The sequence below is a fragment of the Ailuropoda melanoleuca genome, chromosome 13 (genome assembly GCF_002007445.2).
Source record: "Ailuropoda melanoleuca isolate Jingjing chromosome 13, ASM200744v2, whole genome shotgun sequence".
NCBI classification, from domain to species: domain Eukaryota; kingdom Metazoa; phylum Chordata; class Mammalia; order Carnivora; family Ursidae; genus Ailuropoda; species Ailuropoda melanoleuca.
Window position 1 is genome coordinate 37,053,549 of NC_048230.1, and position 16,807 is coordinate 37,070,355.

The 16,807-nt window shown below is 39.9% G+C and overlaps 1 long non-coding RNA gene across 1 annotated transcript in view; it reads left to right on the forward strand.

Annotated features, from left to right (window-relative positions):
• Nucleotides 1–16,532, forward strand: part of LOC109490338 — a 109,392-nt gene extending 92,860 nt beyond the window's left edge. Inside the window, exons 5-6 of the long non-coding RNA XR_004619862.1 lie at nt 10,217–10,316; nt 16,405–16,532. This is a non-coding gene — a long non-coding RNA (uncharacterized LOC109490338). The remainder of the gene's footprint in view (nt 1–10,216; nt 10,317–16,404) is intronic.
• The last annotated feature ends 275 nt before the right edge of the window (nt 16,533–16,807 follow it).

Sequence of the window (16,807 nt, forward strand, 5' to 3'; positions counted from 1 at the left end):
AAGCATTCAGAAGTAAAAATTAATGCAGCTTAGGCCTTAATATCCTAACTCCTGCCATCTTTCTGATAACAGTATCAACATCCATTTATTTGTCAGTAGACAATTGTGTAACTGCCCCCATGTGTAAGCTGTATGCAACAGATAGCCTCCCACCTTCGCACTGACTGTTCCCTCTGCCTGGAATGCTTCTCTGCCCTTACAGCATCATTGCTAGCTTCCTCTCCTCCTTCAAGATTTGTTCCAGTGCCATCATCTCAATGAGGCTTGCTCTGACCATTCTATTCAAATTACAACCCACCCCCTGATAGTCCCTGTGCTGCTGCACATTTTTCTATAGAATTTATTTCTCCCAACATACTATAAAGTCTGTCTGTTATGCTTAATATAATTACTACTGAAGTAATATATTACATTGACGTAACATCATTTATTATGTTTATGATCTATTGCCTGTCTCTGTTTCACAAGGGCAGAGATGTCTGTCTCGTTTGCTATTAGAATATCCCAAGCTTATTTAGGACAGTACTTGGCACAAAGTTGACCTTTTAAAAATATTCGTTAAATTAAGTAATTAGTTGAAAATAAACCTGTGCGTATCTATTGCATATCAACTAGAAAAGCTCCATGTTCCTTCACCTAGAATCCAGGGTCAGTCAACTTCCTCTTCTCTTTTGTTCAGTTTCCCCCTTTAATAAACACACTTTAGCCAATGTGCGTTGTCCTCAGTTGCCCCAAACCAAATACCCGAGGGAATTATATAAACTTCCCTCATCCTGTTCCTTTTGCTTAGAATGCTCACTCCCCAAAGTTTCTCATTTCAAATCCTATTCATCTTTCAAGTTCGAATGCTCTTTCCTCTAGCAAGCCCTTCCTGATTTTCAAACAAGGACATGACCTTTCCCTCCTCTCAAGTTGGCATGTGACTTATGCCCATAGGATGGTATTTGCATTGTATTATAGTTATCTGGGGTGCTGTATTAGTTCTCTAGGGCCGCAATGACAAAGCACCACGGACTGGGTGGTTTAAATAACAGAAATTTATTTTCTTATAATTTTGAGGTCTAAACATTTGAGATCAAGATGTCGACGGGGCTGGTTTCTTCTGAGGCTTCTTCCTGGCTTCTTCTCCCCTTAGCTTGTAAATGGCTATCTTCTCTTTGTGACTTTGCATGGTCTTTCCTCTGTGTGCATTTGTGACCTAATTTCCTTGTGAGGACACAAGTCATATTGGATTGGGGACCACCCTCATGACCTCATTTTAACTTAATTACCTCTTTAAAGATCCTGTCACCAAATACAGTCACATTATGAGATACTGGAGGTGAGGACTTCAGCATATGATTTTGGGGGGGGGACACAATTTGACCCATAGAGGGTGCTTACCCTCAAGCTTCCTCAAGGAATCTTAATACCTGCTCCAGGAGCTATGAGCTCCCTTAAGACAGGCACTCAGACTTATCTATTTTTCTAACTCCCAAGCAATCTATCAAGGTTTTGGATCTCACTGGCTCTTAAAAATTGTGGAATGAATCATGTTGCCCCAGTACAGTCCCACAGAAGCCAGAGTACATAATGAAGAGTGTCATGACCCCCTCATTCCCTGCTTTTTGGACTGCCTCTCAGACCAACAGGATATCCTGAAATTGGTCCCAGTTCCTTATCCTTAGTTCCTTATCCTTGTCTCTTTTCCCCACGTTTGCCCTCCTAAGGATTCTTTCCCACCTGAGGAAAGATTTGCTTCTTCAGTTGCTTTTTGCAAATGAGAACACACTAAAACTTTCTTCTTCTTGGCAATAACTGAGCATACTTGTAGCTCTCACTGAGGACAAACCTTCTGTAAACATGCTTATGTGGTAGTAAATAGGTATAATTAAAAATAAGGGAAAATTTGGGGTGCCTCGGCTCAGGCAGTTAAGCATCTGATTCGTGATTTGGGCTCACATCATGTTCTCATGGGTTATAAGATCAAGCCCTGTGTCAGGCTCCATGCTCATTGGGGAGTCTACTAGAGAGTTTCTCCCTTTGTCTCTTCCCCTATGCTTTTTATCTCAAATAAATAAATAAATAAATAATTTTTTTTAAATTAGGGAAAATTTATATCTAACCTTGTTAAAACTAATTATTCTCAGCATCAATTTTGTTTTTAATGCTTTTGACTTGGAGGCACATGATATTCTTGACAACCTGTACTGCAACTGTAGAATTTCTAAAGATTTTCCAAATCACTAGAATTGCATGTTCCAGTCAACACATAAAATACTGTTGGCTAATACACAGTTCCAACTTCAGAAGCCATTAGTTGAGAGAACTCTAGAAATTTGTGTTAGAAGATTGACAATAAGGGGCGCCTGGGTGGCGCAGTCGTTAAACGTCTGCCTTTGGCTCAGGGCATGATCCCAGCGTCCTGGGATCGAGCCCCACATCAGGCTCCTCTGCTAGGAGCCTGCTTCTTCGTCTCCCACTCCCACTGCTTGTGTTCCCTCTCTCGCTGGCTGTTTCTGTCAAATAAATAAAATCTTTAAAAAAAAATAAAAAAAATAAAAAAAAGAAGATTGACAATAAGGACGCTACAGATAAAGGACTGGTATCCAAGATCTACAAAGAACTTCTCAAACTCAATATGTGAGAAACAAATAAACAAATCAAAAAATGGGCAGAAGATATGAACAGACACTTTTCCAATGAAGACATACAAATGGCTAACAGACACATGAAAAAATGTTCAAAATCATTAGCCATCAGGGAAATTCAAATCAAAACCACACTGAGATACCACCTTACGCCAGTTAGAATGGCAAAGATAGACAAGGCAAGAAACAACAATTGTTGGAGAGGATGTGGAGAAAGGGGATCCCTCCTACATTGTTGGTGGGAATGCAAGTTGGTACAGCCACTCTGGAAAACAGTGTGGAGGTCCCTTAAAAAGTTAAAAATNTGGGGGAATGGGATAGACTGATGATGGGTAGTAAGGAGGGCATGTATTGCATGGTGCACTGGGTGTTAAATGCAACTAATGAAGCATCGAACTTTGCATCGGAATCCGGGGATGTACTGTATGGTGACTAACATAATATAATAAATAAAATAAAATAAAATAAAATAAAATAAAATAAAATAAAATAAAATAAAATAAAAAACTAAGTATATACTGTGTGGTGACTAACATAACATAATAAAAATTATTTAAAAAAGAAAAGAAATAAGAAATCACGCACCCCTGGATTGTTTTGCAGACTGCATCCTAATTAATGACATTTGTATCTGTTTAGAAAGGTTCTCCTGTTCTCCTCTGACGTGTTTGTTCAAAGAACATTAAAGTCAATCCAGCTCTGTTAAAAATAGGATGGAACTTGAATGAACTGATAGCATCTCAGTACTGGAATTTGACAATAAAAGATTTCTTGTGAAAAATCAAAAGAAAAGATGATTGACAACAATGTGTGCTGTGAGCCTGGAAACACAGAGAATTCTCAATTTTCCAGAAGGTCGCTGATCTTTATGGTACAGGTTAAAGATCTTTATGTACAAATGCAGTCCTTAGTTAGATTCTTCATTTACTTTTTTTAATTTTTATATCTTAATTTTTTAATTTTTATTTTTTTAAACCAGTTTTTTTTTAAGATTTTATTTATTTATTTGACAGAGAGAGACAGCCAGCGAGAGAGGGAACAAACAGGGGGAGTGGGAGAGGAAGAAGCAGGCTCCTAGCAGAGAAGCCTGATGCGGGGCTCGAAACCAGAACGCTGGGATCACGTCCTGAGCCGAAGGCAGACGCTTAACGACTGCACCACCCAGGTGCCCCTATATTTTAATTTTTTTAAAGTAGGCTCCATGCCCAACGTGGGGCTTGAACTCATGACCCTTAGATTTACAGTTGCATGCTCTACCAACTGAGCCAGCCATGTGCCCCCTCGATTGGATTCTTCAGTTAGCATTTACGAATAAAACTTTCATCCTCGATTTTCTGTTACTGAAAAGAACAGAAGCAAGACTGAGGCGCACTGAAGGGGCTTATTGGTAAAGAAAGTAGACTACTTAGATTTTATGCTTAAGGAAGAATGTTATCAAGCAACTATCTCTGAGGAACTAGAATACTCAACAGCTCTGAAATTGAACAAAATCATTCCTGCAGTAAACTTTTAAGAATAGGAGATAGTGTTTTCAGGAATTAGACCAAAGAGTTTAAACTTTAGCTCTGATTCTACTAGACATTTGCTGTGTGGATTGGGCTAACTCACATATCATCTTTGGGCTTCTATGGCCTCATCTGGAAGAAGAAAGGACAAATGAAATGATAACCCTCCTTGAGGCAAGGTTGAATTGTGAAATTTAGGAGGCTCAAACTTCTTCATGAACTTGTATTATTTTTTAAAACCTCCCTTCAATTCAAGAAAAACCCCATGGAATAATATCTCGAGGAGTACTTGGATTGCACAGAGAATAAAATCCAAGGACACAGAGCACTTGACAATGGCCAGAAAAGAGGATGCACCATTTCTGTGAGGAGCCATGATTATGGACAGGGTTCTCTGATCCTCTCAGCGTCTCCCACCTCCTGACGTAGAGATACTTGGAACATTTATCAAGAGGTTCCATGGTGACAATAGCAAACACCTCCCAAGACACTGTAATGTGAAAGCATGTCAATAAAGCAAACATATCCCCTTGGGTCACACTATGTCATTCCCCAACTATCTTATAAAATATAAAACACAATAACCCATAAAGATGCTATTGAAAGCATAGGTCAAGTTCATACAATAAAAATGAAGTCAAGAGGGAAATTGATTGTGTTTTCAAAAATTTCTAGATAAATGGGGAATTAGTCGTGCAGTGTTTAAGCAACCTTGTCCCAATAAACCCAGTTTTCTACAAATGTATTCCAAAGGAATAAATCTCCTGAGTACCTCCACGGCAAATGCCAGGAGCTGCTGATGTAGCATTGCCTAACAGCCCCTAGAAAAACCTGCCAGTTGCCATTCCTGATAGGTTGAACATCCCTTGGCTGTAGACAGAAGACCACATTACCCAAGCAACCTGTCGACCGGGTAAAGACCAAAGGCTGGTCAAATCATAATAAGGTCTGTTTGTTTGTGAATTGTATACCAGTGTGGTATTTTTCTTCTTCTCATTCCACTTGGCAAATCTCATCAAGCTCTAGGTATGCAAAGCAAATTGGGCTTTAAAGAGTTGCCCCACTAAAGCTTTCAACAACATGGAAACTCACAGAACCTCATTAAGTTAGAGATCTATTAATCAAATCTTGCAGGCTGGTAAACTCCAACAGAGGATTATGCCCAGGGTTAGAGAACTATTAGTAAAAATCATGCACAGCAGCAGGCAACCAATAATCTATTTTCTGTCTTTGTATATGGGCCTTTTATTGACCTTTCATGTAAATAGAGTGAAATAATATTTATAGTTCTATACATGTCTTTTATATATGACTTCTTTTATTTAGCATAATATTTTTGAGATTCATCCATGTTATAACATGTACCAGTATTTTGTTCTTTTTAAATGTCAGATAGTGTTTTATTATAGGGGATATGCCACACTAAGTTTATTTCTTAATTGCTTGATGGACATTTGGATTGTTTTGGGTTTTTTCCAAGTTTTTTATTTAAATTCTAGGTAGTTAATGTACAGTGTAATATTAGTTTCAGGTGTAGAATTTAGGGATTCATCACTTACATACAACACCCAGTGCTCATCAGAACAAGTGCCCTCCTTAATACTCATCACCAATTTAACCCAACCCCTGTCCACCTCCCCTCCAGCAACCCTCAGTTTATTCTCTGTAGTTAAGAGTCTGTTTTTTGGTTTGCCTTTCCCTCCTTTTTCCTCCTATTTTCATCTGTTTTGTTTCTTACATTCCACATAGGAGTGAAAAAATATAGTATTCGTCTTTCTCTGACTGACTTATTTCACTTAGCATAATACTCTCTAGCTCCATCCACATCACTGCAAATGACAAGATTTCATTCTTTTTGATGGCTGAGTAATATTCCACTGTATATACTATATACTATATATATATATATATTATATATAATATATATAATGCTGCTATAAACATCAGGGTTCATGTGTTCCTTCAAATCAATATTTTTATATCCTTTGGGTAAATACCTAGTGGTATAATTGCTACATTTTTTGGCCATTATGAATAATGCTTTTTTAAACATTCATGTACAAATCTCTGTGTGGACATATGTTTCCATTTCTCCTGGGTAAATATCCAAAAGTGGAATTATTATCTAATATGGTAAATTTATATTTAAGAAACTGCCAACCTATTGTCCAAAATGGCTGCACCATTTTACATTCCCATTTGCAATGTAGGAGTCTTCCAGTCTCTCCATGTCCTCACCAACACTTGTTATTATCTGTATTTATTATACTAGCAAGAATATTGAAACTCAGCTCATCTTTCAGTCCACAAAGATTGACTCTGGATATTCTTCATGTGATGACGTACACAGCAAAAAATAAAAGTTATTGATAAATTATCATAAGTGTGACTTAAAGACTTAAAGATCTGATATTTAACAAACATTTCTTCTATTATATTAGAAGTCCTCAAATTACAACCTGTCATTTGCTTTACTATCTGAAAATAATCTATTGTCCATCTCTACCCCTCTTCAATATTGGATCATCTCCAGGGTAGCCAAGTATGAAAGTTTCCATTGCAGCCAAGAAAAAAATAACCCAGAAGTGGTGGAAGGAAAAATGACAAACCAGAGTTTTTCAGCAGACACAAAAAAAATTATGCAGCCTGATGTTTCTAAAGAGGAAATGGAAATAGTTCAAGACCATAGCAGCAAAATCTAGGCTGTTGAGCTTTGGATTCTCATTTCACCAGTTACCAGTGGCTCCGCTGAAATAAAAAGGTTAGTCATTACTCAGTGGAAAATTTTGTTGAAGGGAAAAAAAATACACTAATGGAATCTCTTGTCCAGACCGCAAATTACTTTACAAGTGACAATTAATTAGGACTCACAACACATGCATAAAGCAGTTCTGCCTTATATTGTAGCAAAGATTTGGTGAACCTAGTTATTTCTTGGGGTTTAACATGTGGGAGAGACTACTGGGACATGGATGGGGATTTCATCAGAATTTAATAACAGAGGAAAGCCACTTATCACTTCATGGGCAGAGACCTTCCTTTTGTTAAGCCACTTAGAGAAAGAGCGGGATAAATCAAGCAAATTTTTCTTTTGTTCTCAAAAGTTCATCCTCCTTGGCACATGGATTGAGACACTTCCCACTTATTTTTAGGACATTTAATGGTACTTGTTTCACTCCTAATACCCAGCTTTGACCAACACAGACTGGCAATAGTGGCAAACTCTTCAGTTTGCAGGGCATCCAACAAACATTTATTGAACACCAACTGTATGTATGTCAGTCATTGCATTTCCTGAAATTGTCAGTTAAAGTATTTTTTAGAGTAGTGGCACAGCACTAACGTTGCCAGCAGTGGGTGGTGACAGAGTTGGGTGCGGGAAGGAGAAGAACCACAAGATAAAACAAGAAATTAAATCATGGAAGCTCTGTAAAATAAGAGAAGCAGCCCAACAGGGAAATGCAAACTCCCATTCCCTAGGATTGTGACATCATTAGTCAACCCATTCAATACCTTGTTGATGTTGGGGTGTTCTCTTCCCCTCCAAATCCAGAACTTTTCCAAGTTTGGTCAATGCCTGAGCCATCAGGCCAAGTGCTATTTTCAGCTCCACTGGCTCCCTTGTTTTGCAAGTTCAGCCCAGACAGGAAACCACCCAGTCTGGGAGGATTCAGTTAGATCCCCAAAGAGCACACACACTCAGGTGCAAGAACTTCAAGGCAGCAAAGCGATGTTCCAGTTAATCACCACACACTGCTTAAGAAGTGAGCAAGCAGTCACTGCCTCTCCAAAACATATATACATATACTGTTTCGTATATGTATATATGTGTATGCGTGTATATGTATGTAAATATATGAGGGGCAGACCTAAAAGGTATTTTACAAACCCTGCACTCCTCACTATGTAGACCCCCCTCCCCATCTGGATTTCCACAGGGAACTTGTGGAGAACTTAGAAATAGTTTTATTTTAGGAAGATGTTTTATTTTGACAAAAGTGCCACTGGTTAAAAACATTGTGTGAAAGAAGTAATATACAGCAGATTGAGTAGACAGGGAAAATACACCTGTCACATACAAAATTTTGGTCTAGAATTTGGAGAACTTCTTTACAGTGTTCTTGGCTTAATCACTATCCCCTGTCATGAGGAACAGAAGCTTATCTGAGGCTCCAGTTAGTAAATCCATCTGGTGTGCCTGGTCTTACCAGGGACCACGTGGCTTCAGAGATAAAAGAGGGAAGGGAAAGGTCAGTGGGACTCATCAGGTGACACAAAAAGATATGCAAGATCTGGGATATACTTATGCTAAAAGACTACTCATTGTTCATCTGAAAGTCAAATTTCACTGGTTCTTGAATTTTGTTTGACAACCCTATTGTTGATACCCGTCACTAATTCAACTTTATGCTGTGATTTCTTTATGGGCACTCTTCTCCTTTTTGATCTTTATTTCCCCATGGGCTGGGAACAGAGTAGATAATCTGCTAATATTCACTGGATGAATGGGTAGGTGAACTACTAATAAAGCCCAAATCATTAGTTCTTATAAGACCCATTATCTTAAAATGTTCAAACTGAGGTTAATCAAGGAAGTAAGTGTTGATCCGATCTTTCAGTTGATCGAGTTCAGGCCAACTATTTATTTATTTGTTTATTTATTTATTTCTTTTTAGAGAGAGAGAGAGCAAGCTCCAGCGGGGCAGAGGGAAAGGGAGAGAGAATCTTAAGCAGGCTCCATGCACGGGGTGGAGCCCAATGCAGGGCTTGATCTCAGGACCCTGAGATCATGACCTGAACCAAAACCAAGAGTTGAACGCTTAACCGACTGAGTCACCCAGGCACTCCCAGGCCAGACTATTTAATACAGTGGTTCCTTCCTGTGTCATATGTTCATATCCAAGTTGGGATGAATTACTTCCTTGTAGGGGGAATCAAGAAATTCCATCCAGGGGCGCCTGGGTGGCACAGCGGTTAAGCGTCTGCCTTCGGCTCAGGGCGTGATCCTGGCGTTATGGGATCGAGCCCCACATTGGGCTCCTCCGCTATGAGCCTGCTTCTTCCTCTCCTGCTCCCCCTGCTTGTGTTCCCTCTCTCGCTGGCTGTCTCTATCGCTGTCAAATAAATAAATAAAATCTTAAAAAAAAAAAAAAGAGAAAGAAATTCCATCCAACTATGAGTAGCTAACATTTATTGGGTGCTCACTATGGGCCAACATATGTTAACATTTAATTCTCTTAAAACCCTACAACACAGGAGTTTAACCTTTCATAGTTGAAGAAGTGAAGCACAGAGAAGGTAAGTAATTCTCCCAAGATCACACAGCTGTTAGGTACTACTGGAATTTGAACCCAGGCAGTCTGGCTCCAAAGCTGGTCTGGTAACTATTCAGCTACACAGCATCTCAAATAGAATGATACTATATATTCAACTATGCTAGCTCCATAGCTTTTGCCACAAGGATGAGGTGAATTCTTCCTGATTGTTCATGCCTCAGCCTTCTTCATCTACCAGCCAATACCATTCTTGAACAGTCCCTGTCAGGGTCCTTTCTTTCTATAACCCTTTCCCTCCCCCACACTCCCACCGGCACCAGATAACTCTTAGTGAACATTGCAAATGACTTTCCAAATGGTGGCAGCAATGTACAAGAGGAAACTTCCAGGGGAGTTATGTTCCAAATTTAAGAATTTATCAAGTAAATCCTCCTTCCAGCCCTGGCCCCAGAAGAGAAGACTGGTTGAAAAAAATAGGAGCAATTAATACAGTATGAGAAGACTTCTTTTTGGAAACTTTTGCTTGTTGGGTGGAGAGGGGAGGGGCTGGGGCACAGATTTCTCACACTGGAGATTTATGTCCAATAGATAAACAGGGACCCAGAAAACCGGACGTAATTCACTTTATTAAGGATGACTCAGGTGATCGCTAGTGATTCATCTGTGTTTTGGGGGAGAAGAATATTTTTGGAAAGTTCCCTAAAGTCATTTCATGGAGAGGACTATAAAAATATTAGGCTATTTTATCTGCATTTGATGAAGATGTAATGTATCTTTATTATCCAATTTAAAACTAATATTTTAGGTGATGACAAGTTGAGAAGACTGGACCCACAGAACTGGAACTGGAAATTATCAACTGGGAAAATCTAATCCAGCTTGACTGATGGCTGGAAGGAACAGGGGTAAGGTTGAATTAACATTTTGGAAGGCCAATTCATCAGCTGTAATAAGCCAATTTCAGTGGGAAAAAAATAATGTGTTAAAGCATGAGATCCTTCAATTAGAAAGAAGGAAAATACTACAAAAGGCCAAAAAGCAAGAGACATTTCCAGAGAAGGGTGTTCAAAGTATTTCCCGAGATCTATTTTTAGAACTGCTTTTAAAGAAAATTAAATAATGGTCCACCTATAATGACTGGGGTAAAATTCTCAGTAGGGAAATAAAGATAGGCAGAATGATGCTCTATTTCCTAAGATGATTTGAATTTCATATCAAAGGGCTTTCAGTTCAATACCAAGGGCTTCACGGTGAATATATTCATTTCTGGGCCATCATCCGCCCTCAGCAGCCCACCAGACTTTGGTGTTCTGGGGATTGGGAGACACAGCCGAGGGACCTACCACTTCAGAGACATTGAAAACCACTGTCACTGCCTTTGAGTATTGAGGTCCTGTATTCCTCAGTCATAGTACCAGAGGCCTCCAACCCATGTCACTCCTGACATTGTAACTGCTGTAAGGAACAAGTGACACACCTGCTCTATTTCACCAGCCACTCAGGCCAGACCCAGTGGACATAAGCAAACCTAACACATGGCTGCAGTGAGATATGTAGGCCAGGGTGTAGACGTCTGGGCACCAGCCAGGTGTGTTGATCCTAGTACATCTCATCTGGATGCAAAACCTCATTTTATTCAAACCAAAACTCTCATCTTGACTCCTGGGTAGAGGGGAGGCGTAGCTCACAGATCAAGCCCCATTAATGAGAAGGTAGAATCTCTGTGCTTAACTTACCCCCTTTGAGGTAAGGAAACGCATCAGGAACCTTATCAGGGTGGATCTGACCGGGGGATGCCATTGTTTACACTTTGGATCTGATATACACTCAAGTAGAAAAGATCACCTCATGGAGAAAGATCAAGAAAATTTCACCCAGAAAACAGTGACGGAGCAGTAGGGAAACAGGGATGGAAGACAGAATAGGAAATGAAAAGAAGAGAAAGAAGAGAACAGGAATAAGACTAGGGGTGGGATTAGGGAAGGACGAAGGTGGGACAGAGTTAACTGAAGCCTTGCTGATGAAGACTCTGACCTGCGGCCAGTCTGTGAGGAACTTGCTGGTTTGTGTGTGCATGCATGTGTGTGTGTGTGTGTGTGCACGTGCATGTGTGTGTGTGTGTGTGTGTTTAAGGCTCTGTTTCATTAAGACCAGGAGTTGGGCAAGGTTCCCTGCTGATCACTAGGCCAATATGTTTCTCTATTATTGCTACCATTGAGAAGGAAAGAAAAAAAAAATATTTGGCATCCCTGCTTAGACAAATTTACATTTCATTGTGGAAGAGTCATGTTTGTTCAACTTTACTCAGTTCCAATCTCTTCCAGCTAAATAACATTCTTATCCTTCTTCCTCATTTTTGTAGGGGCAGAAAGGAAAAGAGAAGAAAGAGACAGAGATAAAGGGAGAGGAAGGGAGAGGGAGAGAGAGACAGAGGGGCAGAACAAAAGCTCTTAGGGTCAAATTCTGCCCAACCCCCTTTGAAAACAAGATATTTCCTATATGTGTTAAAAGAATTTGAATTAAACTAGTTTTTTTTAAAGATTTATTTATTTATATGAGAGAGAGAGAGCATGGGGGGCAGAGGAAGAGGGAGAGAGAATCTCAAGCAGACTCCACACTCAGTGTGGAGCCTGGTACAGGGCTAGATATCACGACCCTGAGTTCATGATCTGAGCCAAGACCAAGAGTCTGACACTTAACTGTACCACCCAGGTGCCCCAGATTAATCTCTTTCTTGATTCACTCATGGTTTCAAATATTTAAAGAAAATAAGGACCCAATACGGCTTAGGTTTCTTTAAGATGAAAGACCTTATGTGAGGCCGAATTCAACAGAAGCAGAACTATCTTGGTTCCTCTACAAAAAATAAAGCCTTATTGATAAAATGTGAAAAGAACCTCATTTAAGAGTAGTTGTATCCATCAGACTATTCAATGTCTTAAACTTCGAAAAGAATGCTCACAGAATGCTGCAGGCTAGACCAATTAGAGACAGCAGGGATACCTCTGAGGTGCCTGAAAATCCCATGGCCTAATGGTTTGGGTTCAGCCCTATTTGCACTTATCCATGTATTTTCCAGGGGGACAAAACAGCCCCCCTTTCAGGATAACTCTCCCCTATCAATCTGCAAACCACAGGAAGAGAAAGACAGCAAACCTGGAAAATAGAAATCTCATCTTGGAAGTTGGCATTTAGTATGTAACCAAAAAAATCTAAATAAATCAAATGGGGCTGCAAGACTTCAGTTGAAACCAGAGCCAATTGCCCAAGTGCCTTATCAGAAACTATCCCAGCCTGGAGATGGTGGTAGAGTGAGCAAAGTAAGCGAGGTATCAGATCAGATCCTTGGAGCACGCAAACCCACCCTTCTTAGGTTCTTAGGCTTTTGGAAAAGGTCTGCTGCATTTGGAATTAAGTAACTTAAAAAAAGTTGGTAAGTATTGACTGCATTTTTTTAGAAGTCCAGATAGATATATAAATGTATAGCTCTATGACTACACATTCCAAATAAATTAAGAAATGATATAATTAGTTTAGCATGGTGGTTACAGTCACTGGAACAAAAAAAAAAAAAAAAAGGAAAAAGAAAGATCTAAATGCCTGTTGCCTGTTTTTGGATACTTAACAAGGAATTGAAAGGACTTCACATAGGTTTGCCCTATTAATGCATTCGACTTTTGAAAATGAAACCTCTTCCAACCTGATCAAAAATGACCAAAATTGATGTGGCCAAGTCCCTGGATGGTACAACATTTCAGAACATTTTTGGATATTCACTACTATTTGTCCTAGAACAGCCAGAAAATGACAATGCAGGAAGAAGAGGAAAAGGAAAAGAAGATGAGGGAGAAATGAAAAAAGAAAAAAAAAAAACAGCTCCATTAAGATACAAGAGAGAGGTGATGTATTTCCACCTATTACTGCCAAGAAATTCTCAACCCAATCCCTTCACTGACCGTAGTACGTACAATGTGTGTGGCTTAAATCCAGTCCCCCTGCGCCGTTTACCTAATGATGATTCTACCCCAGATTAAGCCCGAGCTACGTGCAGCACAGGAGCTGAACTTAGGGGGGATGGAAGACTCCACCGTACACTCTCTTCTACTTGATTAAAACTGGACCCCCACATCTTTTTCATTTTCTTAGGAATTTCTGAAGAACTGAATTGAAAGTAACACACTGAACCGGCTCCATGGTGAAAGGATATAAAGGTTAGGCATTGCACTTTTTCTTTTTCTCAATGAATTTGGCGGTACAAGAGTTAAAAACTTCTGTATCTGTGTTCACGTTGGCAAAAAAAAAGAAAAAATTGCAAAACTTGAATTCCAAAAGAATCGGCACTTAACTGATACCAGTAAGTCAGTGAGAGAAGTGGGGAAGTCTTATTTTGATCAGAACTCTCCTGTGATCAGACCCCCACACTACCCACACCGGAGCCAGTACTTAGCTTTTTGGTGAACTGACACAAAAACCAGAAGAAACGTCTGAACTGGGTATTTCCTGGATGTGTGCCATCCCAACCATTGTGTAGGCTGCCGGGGAAAAAGCTGCTAAGCAGCACAGACACACTCATTGGTTTGAGGGATTTTTACATCTAGAAGGGGAGAGAGCCAATTAGCAAATACCCCAATTGTGTCAAGTACTATAAAAGGAAGATAACAGTGTCATGAGGGGGTAGAGCAAGTGGGCCTAATTTAGGTAAGGGGGGAGGTTCGGGAAGGTATCCTCAAAGGTCTGCATACATTGCTGTAAAAAAATCTAATTTTTTATCACAGACTCAAAATCGCAGAGCTAATGGCCCGCAAGACCATCAGAGTGAGCAGCGGCGTGAAGGTTGATTGATTCAATGGATTTTTCATTTGTGTCTTGTTTAGAAAGAACATTTTTTTCTCTAGGTAGACAGGATGCGGGATTCTTTGGAAAACACACCATCAACAGCAAGAGAGAACTGACGGAGACATCTTGAACTGGAAATCGAAATTAGGCATTTACGATAAAATCATGGAATAACTGCCAGTGAATTTCCGCCTTTAGGTGGCAAGAATGCTCCCTGTTTATGTCGCGGTGAAGGGACATTGGGTGACAGAGACAGAACCTCACCCAGAAACCCCAATGCTGAGGCAAATGCTTTCTGTCTTTATTACAATTCTCAGGAGCCCACATCCTGTTTTCTCCCAGGCTCTGAACTCATCTGCATAGCCAGACCAAGCCAGAGTGTTCCTTCCAGCTCTGGGTCTCTGTGCAAGGCTGGGAACTATTTCAGGAGCTCCTTGGTGCATCAGAGAATGGCATGCTGCAGAAGGAGGCTCAGCTCCAGGCGTCCAGTGATTGACAAAGGCTACTTTGCACTTTGAAGTTCCATATGCAGAAAAAAATGTGAAGCCCTCTTCCCATCTTATCAGTAGGAGAACCAAGGCTAGAGCTCAGACTTCCTGATTTCTTGCCCAGAATCCTTCTCAGAGTCTTTATTTTTAGATCTGCGGGCAGCAGGGGGGGGTGGGGAAATGCACTTTCTCTTTTGCAAATTTGAGGTTAGTAAAACATTATGTGCCCTTGTTTAAATTGCAGTGTCGCTTTATACAATATATTTGTATTACTAAAAATCGACCAAGTTAAATGACTGGTAAAATATGTGGTATGGCAGCAAACAATTGCTGGGTGGGTTTAAATGCATTTCGAGTACCTGACATCACAGAGTCCCCCTACAAGAGTCAGGAAAAGGGTAAGGTTATATTTACCATTGAAAGAGTCATCTTCAATGTATGCGAAATGCATTTCTTAATGAGATATAGGTAGAAAACCAGTCAGGCTAAAGATTTCATTTAACTGCCCTTATTAAGGGCTCTAAGAACAAAGGATATAGAGTCACAATTTGCAGATTTGGACACATCATCCAGTCTAACCCTTTATTGAGTACTTAAATACCTCTAGTGTCATAGGGATTTCACTGTCCAGAAACAGAGGCCTCACTACCTCCTCGACAGCCCATTAGACAGCTTTAAATGTTAAAAGCTGCAATCCAGAAGAGCACAAAAAAAGAAAGACGAAAGTATCTCCAACCCACCTTCAGCGTAAACAACAGATGAGTTACCGAGAATACAATATATCATTTTACCAGGAGAGTCAATTAAATCATCTGTTAAATAAATAAAGCATTGCCTTAAAGAGTAGGGCCAGAATAGATCTAATATACCAAGTCATTAGCTTAATAAATATTTATCAAGTACATATTATATATCTAGCACTGGTCTTGGAGATAAAGCAATGAGTAGAAGTCTGTGTTCTGGCAACTTCGAGTAAATAGCTTCTACAAGGATCACTCGTGGAAGTTGCCATGATAGCAAGCACTTCTATAGTGCTGTGTGCTAGGTTTTGTTCTAAACATTTTGTGTACATCAATATATTTGATCCTCTTGGTGACCCTATGTAGAAGGCACTTTTATTACCCCTGTTAAACTCCTATATATGTGAAGACTGGACCTTTTCTCCAAAGTCACATGGCTAGCATGTAATAGAGCCAGCACACATCCAGGCAGCCTGGCTTCAGAGCCATCGTGCTTGGTTGTCTTTTGTAAAAAAGCAGGTGTGTTTGCGGGGAGAGGATTACCTGTTTCCTCATAGGGGAAACACTGACACTATGGGATGCATGCCAAATTTAATTTTAGGGGAAGGATCTGTGAATGCTTCCTGGAGGAAGTAACCCAAAGATGAGGCCTTACAGTCGAATAGATGAAGTTTGTTGCAGGTGAAGGGAACAGAGAAAAGTTTTTCCACCAAAGGGGTCACAGGTACCCAGACCCAGAGAAGTCAGACTGCATGCCATGTACCGGGAACAGAAGGACCACAGTGTACCCGGATCCCTTATGCACAGGCAGAAGCTCAACAGTGACACAATTGAAATGAACTCATTTTTTTTTTGCCATTGCTGTAGTCACCGGGTTCGCTGCTTCATTTATGAGTTAGTTCATTTGTTTCATGATTATTTATTTACAGTGGCATGTCAGTCACCCCACGGGAGCTTGATCTCCAGTGTCCCTGCTTCTTGTTCTGGATGAAGTGAGAAGAGGGAGGACCAAGCAATGTGCAAATAAGCAACATACATGCTCTGAAGTTGGAAGATGGTATAGTAAATGTATCATTTCTTTCTAAGTTAATCTATAATTAATATATATGATTAATGCTTGCCCATTCAGAATACCAAAGGTATATTTTGATGAAAAACATTTCTAAACTTTATCTGGGGAAAAAGCATGCAAAAATAACCAACAAATCTCTGGAAACAAATACAAGCAAATTGGATTAAAGAACTACCAGATAAAAAAATGTATCACTACACCATAATAACTTTAAAAATGGGTGCTGGTGGAAGAAGAGACAGCTGGCCCTCTCATTGCAG